Source organism: Agelaius phoeniceus, chromosome Z (assembly GCF_051311805.1).
Source record: "Agelaius phoeniceus isolate bAgePho1 chromosome Z, bAgePho1.hap1, whole genome shotgun sequence".
Classification (NCBI taxonomy): Eukaryota; Metazoa; Chordata; class Aves; order Passeriformes; family Icteridae; genus Agelaius; species Agelaius phoeniceus.
In genome coordinates this window covers 94,353,881-94,361,286 of record NC_135303.1, presented here as the reverse complement: position 1 = coordinate 94,361,286, position 7,406 = coordinate 94,353,881, and the positions used below count along the sequence as shown (strand labels likewise).

Here is a 7,406-nt window from a genome sequence, read left to right as displayed (position 1 = left end):
GTCTCTTGTGCTACACAGGGGCCCAGACCAGGTGCCCTCAGTTCCCTCGGGGCACACACAGAGAGTGTCTCCCCCCAGCCCAGATGCCCTCAGTACCCTCGGGGCACAGTGTCTCCCCCCAGCCCAGGTGCCCTCAGCACCCTCGGGGCACAGACAGTGCCTCCCCGCTCTCGGCCGTGTCGGGGCTGCCCCCCGGTGTCTGCCGACTCGGGACTGGCCGAGGGTTACTGAGAGGCTCGCACAAACCCGCTCGGCCGCTGATTGTGGCGGTGTTTGAGGGTCCCCAGGACAAGGGAAGAGACAGGAATCTTGACTCCACCTTTCAGAAGGCTGAAATATTATTTTATGATCTCTATTATATTAAAAGAAAATGAGATAGTAGAACTATACTAAAAGAGCAAGGAGACATCAGAAAGCTGGAAAGGAATGAATAATAAAAACCTGGGACTGCTCACAGCCCCGACACAGCTGGACCATGATTGGTCATTAAGTAGAAACACTGCACAGGAGACCAATCCAAGATGCCCCTGTTGCTAAACCATCTCCAGCCCACACTCCACAGCCAGCAGATCGTTATTGGTTCCATTTCTGTTCTGAGGCTTCTCAGGAGAAAAATCCCAGCAAAAGGATTTTCATCAAACACGTCAGCGCCAGGTGATGGCACAGGCAGCATGGGCCGGCCGAGGTCACTGTGTCATCCCTGCCAGCCCAGGTGTCACAGCAAGGAGCAGAGAGCTCACCCTGTACTCACCCTGTGCTCACCCAGCCCTGCCAAGGGACCGGCTGCCAAAACAGAGCCGTGCCATGCATGCCAGTGTCTGCATGGCAGAGAGAGGACATGAAAAGCCACTGAGGAAGCTGCCACCTCCTCCCTGAGCTCTGCCCTGCAGGCCGGGCCATGGGCAGCCACTTTGGGAAGGCTGCATTTGCTGCCCATGAGCTGCTCTGTGTCTGACAGGAATTGAAATAGCCCAGGTTTGGGTCGGTGCTGAGCAGAAGGCAGTGAGGAGAAAGGGAGAAGGCTGTGCTGCAGGCCAGGTGGATCCAGGCAGAGCCAATTTGGGCAGCAGCCTTGTCTAACAGCATTTCATTTTCCACTTCTACTACATTACATTTCATTTTGCACTTCTGCTAGAACTGCATGTCAACAGCTTTTAAATATCCTCCTCAGTCCCAGCAGCCTGCTTCAAAGTGCTGTGTCTTTATCAGACCATTGATGGTCCTTCTGAAATGTGAGTCTCACTGGCCGCATCCAAACCTTGTGCTTGAAGAGCATTCCTAAAAATTAAAGCAGATTGGGCCTTTGGGGAAGAAGGGGCTGCAAAGCATCTCCTAAAGCATTTTCTACTCCAATTTCATTGTGAGGAAACACACCTGAAGGATGATGCAGGGATTAGGATTGAGACAAAGATGAGTTTGCTAGGTCAATTTTACTTTGAGAGCTTGAGAAGCACAGGAAGCCCAGGTGATGATCCCAGAGGGTTGAACACAGAGGTTTCACCCTCCCGGATATACAAGGGCCTTACCTTAAAACCACTGCTCTCAGCACGGAGCTGTCTCAACGCTGCATTCATGTTTTCTCCTCTTTGTGCATGTGTAGAATTGAAATCCCTCTTGGGGAAGAAGCTTATTCCAAGTAAATTCCTAAACAATTAGCTGAAAAAAACCCTGAAATGTTCTTTCATAGCCTTGTAGATTTTTAAAGCCTTTGACATTTGAAACACTGTTCCCCTGCAAGGCCTTTTCCTAAATCCCAGCTTCTCAGAAGGCCCAAGGGGACAGGGTTGGCCAAGGGTGGAGCTGTTCTGGATTTGTTGGTGGTGCCTTGTAGTGAACAGTGTGTTCAGAGCTGCTCTGCTGGTTCTGCCTATCACTTGGACAGGGAAGGAGTGTGCTGGGATATGATAAATCACTAAATTGTCACTTCTAAATGCTGCTTGCAATGAAAACACTGTGCATAAACCCTCCTAAATGGTGTTAAATTTGTCTGCTATATTTCTTCCCTCCCACCTCACCACTGCTGCTCTAAGATCCATTAGTAGCTCAGTCTTTCTTTGTGTTTTGTTTGACATTTATGCCCAGTTTCCCCAAAGTTTTGGGGGTTCTTTTTAAAATATGATATTGATTTTTTTTCTTGGTTTAAAAAAAACCTGAAATACACACACACACACACTAAAGAAGCATGTCTCCATGGCTCAGCCCTGAGTGGTAAAGGAAGAGCAACAGGAAGGGTGGTTTGCGGTGCTGGAGAAAGTCTCTGCCAGGCTTAAAGGAGCATCCCATTTCCACAGATGGCTTTTTTTTTTTTTTTTTTTTTTAATGGGTTATGGTGCTGGGAAGATCTGGAAAGAGTGCAAGTCCCTCATTCCAGTTTGGATGTCTTGTTTTAAGAAATGTGTTCTTTCAGTTCTTGGAGAGCATAGTTTTGGATTCATCCTCACATCCTCCAGTCTTGGTGGCTCTGTTGGTTTTTTATTTCCCTTTCTCTGCCCTTTTCCCTGCCCTCACTCCCCTGATGGCTGCAGGGGATGTGATTCAGGCACTCATCACTGCTCTGCAGCTGCTTTACAGAGCTAAAACTGACTGGGTCTTTCACCCTCCTCTCATAGCAGTGGTGCAGAGTGAGGCACATGGCAGGGCAGGGCTTTTAGCTGTTGTTTTATCTTCTGGTTTGATGTTTCACACATGAGACAGAACCCCAAGCCCCTGCTCACCGTGTCAACCTAGGCTGCAGGGGAGCACATTGACAGCAACACAGTGGCTGCACCACAACCACCATCAATCAATCCGATAGAAAAAGGGTTTAAGGCCTCTAACAGCGCCATGGTGACTGAGCTGAGCCCAACCTGGGTCTAGCTTAATCCCTGATCTGTGTAAAGCCCTCTTCTGTGCTTTCCTGAGGCTGGGACAGCTGGAGAGGTTGCTCTCCATGAGCACAGGATGGCAGCTGTGGGCTGAAACTCGCTGAGCTGCCTCCCCAGTAGGGGATGGGCTTGTGAGGGATTTAAAAGAAAAAACATTACCATGTCTTTGTCAGTCTGCCATGCTCGCTTAAGCTGGCTGCTGGTGATTTGTAGTATTTTATAAAATAAAAACCAAATGCTTTCCCTTTATAAGGAAATATGCTATGAAGAGGGCTTCAAAGGAAAGATGATTAGTTACTATCCAACTGTTGCTAAATTCATTGCTTGATGGTCCATATACTGCATTTTTTAATGTCACTGATAGCTGATACAGACCATTCCCAAGCTGTTTGATAATTATTTATCAGCCATCTGCATCAGCATCATCTGCATGACCAGTGATGGCCAAAAAGCAGGAAGGAGAGAAAGGGCTTAAGCTGTAGGCAGGAAAGGGAAGGCAGAAACCAAGCAGCAAACAATTGGCACCTGGGCTCCATTGAAGACTAAAAGTGGGAAAAAATGGCTTAATTGAAAAATCTGCCTATTATGTGTGCAGTCTCCAAGGGGAAACAAACAAACCCATTCAAAGGAAGGGAAAAAAAGGCAAAGAATTAAAAAATCCTTGTGCTGTTATGCAGAATTGGGGGGTTTAACTTTTCCCAATCTCTTCCCAGTCTCAGGCAGAAATATTTCTATAACCAAACCATCTCCCTTTTTAAAGCATTTAGCTGGATTGAGTAATTTCTTAAGTCCTCCATCATCAGGACCAGTTTGGGTTTGGCAGCTCAAACACCTTGGCAAGGCCAGGACAACTTCAGTGGTTCTCCTTGTCCTGAAAGAGAGGAGAAAAGGGAAGTTAAGCTCACTGCAGAATCAAAGCCTCCTGCATTTCATCTTTTGGCTTAGATTGCTCACCATGGAGTATGAGCCATAAAAAAAGGGGAGGTGGCACCAAATTGAATTAAAAAGTGCCCTTTCCCAGTGCTTTTATTCCAGACATTCAAAGGAAGCTCATTTTTCTTCTAGCATTCTTTCCCTCATTTTAGCAGAACCATTCTCACCCCAGACCCCACTCAGCAGTTGTTCAATCTTTTGGCACTGGATCTGGACAAAGGAAGGGACACATCTGGGTCACAGGAAAGCACAGAGGGAAACCCTCCAAAACTGGCCAGAGAAAAATGAAATGCAGGAAGACTTACCTGCAGCTGGATGCTCTTTGCACTGGGCTTCCTTTAAAGGAATGGATTTGCTGCTGAACACATCTCAGGCTCAGATGTGACCAGGGAGAAGGTGGGATGGAGATGAGGAGTCAGACAGGGAATAACCAGGGAGATGCAGGGCCCAGGAACATCAAGGATGGAGAAGAGAAGGAACAGGGATTGTTCTCCTTGTTTAGATCCATCAGTGCTGAGAGCTTGGGAAGCACATGAGGGTACTAGAGGGATGCTGGGCAGGAGCAGGAGAACTCCAGGATAAGGGCAAGCTGCTCCCACTCCAGGGCTGGGCCAGGGAAGGAGGGGAATTATTTCTCTCCCCTTTCCAGTGGGATGCAGGTGCCACCCCATGCAGAGGTAGGAAAACTGCCTTGCAATCAAGGACAAAACCTGCCTGGCAAGCCCAGAATGCCAGCAGCCATTCCTCCTGGATTTCCTGCTTACAGGCATTTTAAGCTTGCTTTGTCTCAAAATGCCCTTTTTTGCCAAGGGCATTCCCATTTCTTTTGGATCCTGAACAGAGGTTTGGAAAGCTGACTTTGATGAGGGAACTGTTTCCTATTTTGATCTGTGTTAACTTGGAGTTTCCCTTGGCACCAAAATCAGGGGGTGAACCCAACCCTTGAAAGGCCATACGATCCTAACTATCCAATCCCCAATCCCCTCAGCATTGGCTTGTGGAACCTTCTCAGGGTTAATTTAGCAAATTAAGGGTTTGGCAAGTTCAGGATCGAAACAACCAAAAAGATTCATGAAAAAGAAACGGAACTGAGGCTGGCTAAAAGCTGACGACTCATTACAACAATTCAGTGAAAAGGAAGCAGGAGTGATCCTATGAAAAACGCCAATCACTTGTTTTTAAAATTTTAAAAGTCTACCAGTAATTACATGCTTATAAAAACAGTAATACAATCAGAGTACTAATAATTTGGACAAATTAAATTAGGACAATATGAGACAATAGAGACAAAGAGTTACAGACAGTCCGGGTACCTTTTTCTGGGCAGCATAAGCCTGAAAAAGGACCCCCATTAACAAAGGATTAACCCTTAAAAACAACAGCCTGTTGCATATTCATACATCTCATACATGAGGAATAAATTCCATGCAGACACAGGATTCTGTCAACATCATCAACTTCTTCCTCTGAATCCTAACGGCGCCTTCGAGGCAGGAAGAAGTTAGTTTCTTCTAATAAGAGAGCAATAAATTCTTTTTCTCTGAAAGATTTAGGTGTCCTGTAGCTGCTATCTCGCTGCGAGTCCTTTCTTTAAAAAAAGTCTCCTACACAACAGAGTTTCTATTTTAACATTTTGTTATAACCTAAAACTATATTTAACACGCTATTGAAGAGAATTAATACAGCATTACTTTCTAACACAACGCATATCATATTCATTTTAATATTTGCGAAAAGCCACTCACAAAATACGCATTTTTCACATTTTCAATACTCACCAAGCCATCTGGCCAGAGTTCTGTGCCCACCGAGGACACAGCAACCAGCAGGGACCTTCCTCCCATTCTCCAGCACAGGCTTCTTCCCTCCACACGCAGGGAGCTGCAGACACTCAGGGAACACCGATTTAGTCACAACAGGAGAGGCACAAGGATAATTTGGAACTCGTTGCGACCTCAATGCCGCCTAGACCCAGGAGAAAGCACTCTTCCCATCAGACGGAGCGGGGTATTTCCTGTACCGCCCTCTCTTCCCCCTACCCAAGGCGCATGAGCACACTGCCGCCATCATTGGAAGGGCAAGTGAGTGCCGCCCTCAGCCGCCATCTTGGGTGTGGCGTAAAAGTGAGCCTTTTTTGTCCCCCCTTTCCAGTTTTCACCCCTTGCAGAGGCAGGAAAACTGCCTTGCAATCAAGTACAAAACCTGCCTGGCAAGCCCAGGATGCCAGCAGCCGTTTCTCCTGGATTTCCTCTCCGCAATCTTTGGTACTGGCAGAAGCCACTCCCGGCTGAGCCGCCATCTTTGTTGTGGTACCCTTAAGCATCCCCCGCTCCTCACACAGGCGTTTCTCTTGTTGGCTGCCTCAACCCGGTCCCGACGCCGATCCCGCGCTCTGAGCGCCATTTTCTGCTGCTTTTCCCGGCGGGAGAAAACGGTTGGCGGGGTCAGCGGCACCGGAGCCCCGCGAACCGCGGTAGGGAGCGGCGGCGACGCCTCTGCCGGAGTCCTGCCGCGGCCGCCATCTTGAGTGCGGCTGGAGCCCGACCCGGCTCACGCAGGATCCTGGTACGCGGGCGCTTCGCCGTCTTGAAACGGGAGCTCTGTCCCCTCCGAGCCTCCGCCGCCCGCCGAAACCGGCCCCGCCGCTCTCGTTCTTCCCAGACACCGCCCCGCACGGCGGCCGCTCAAGCCCGGTCGCGCTCCTCTGCACTCCTCACTGTGCTTCACCGCTCCCCTCTGTGCACAGCACCGCTCTGTGCCCACAAGGTGGCAGCACCGCCCCGCTGCCCGGGCCGGGCTGGACGCGCCTTGGGGCAGGCAGGGAACGGAGACCGAAGCTGCCGGGGATTGATTTTGGATTGATTCCCTTCAGCCCCAGCAGCTGTTCCTGCGGTTTATGGGCACTTGGTTGGTTCATTCCCAGGTGAAAACGTTATAACATTGGTTTCAAAACGACTACGCATCTCTAGTCAGAGTTTCCTGCATTCCTGTACACAATAGAATGGATAGATTATTTCCAAATTATTCTTTCCAAATGGTTTTAGAGATAAATTCCAATTCTTTGCCCATACCTATAAAAACGAAAAACTTGACAGGTTTTGGTGTTCTACACCCACCCCTCCGTGTGAATTTTCTGGCAGCTTTTGGTCCCTCTGGGGCAGGGTAACCCAGCATGACCCCCCCTCATTCCCCACTCACCTGCTCCTCCATCAGCCTGGTGTGACCGTGTTCACAGGAGTCTTAGGATGAGGGAAGAGACGAGGACTCCATGTTTCAGAAGGCTCGATTTATTATTTTATGATCTATATTCTATTAAAAGAATAGAAGAAAGGATTTCATCAGAAGGCTGGCTAAGAATAGAAAAAGAAAGAATGATTTCACAAAGGCTTGTATCTCGGACAGAGAGTCCGAGCCAGCTGGATGTGATTGGCCATTAATAAGAAACAACCACATGAGACCAATCACAGATGCACCTGTTGCAGCATTCCACAGCAGCAGATAATCATTGTTTACATTTTGTTCCTGAGGCCTCTCAGGAGAAAAAATGCTAAGGAGAGGATTTGTCAGAAAATGTCATGGCTACAGCCTGGCTCTCCCTCCTAGGGACAT

At 48.4% G+C, this 7,406-nt stretch overlaps 1 long non-coding RNA gene across 1 annotated transcript; it reads right to left on the bottom strand.

The window, feature by feature from the left end:
• Nucleotides 1–3,492: 3,492 nt before the first annotated feature.
• Nucleotides 3,493–6,683, bottom strand: LOC143692042 (uncharacterized). Its single transcript, XR_013179905.1, has 2 exons — nucleotides 5,576–6,683; nucleotides 3,493–3,735 (listed from the first exon to the last, which is right to left on the bottom strand). It is a non-coding gene; the product is annotated as an uncharacterized LOC143692042 (long non-coding RNA).
• Nucleotides 6,684–7,406: the final 723 nt, after the last annotated feature.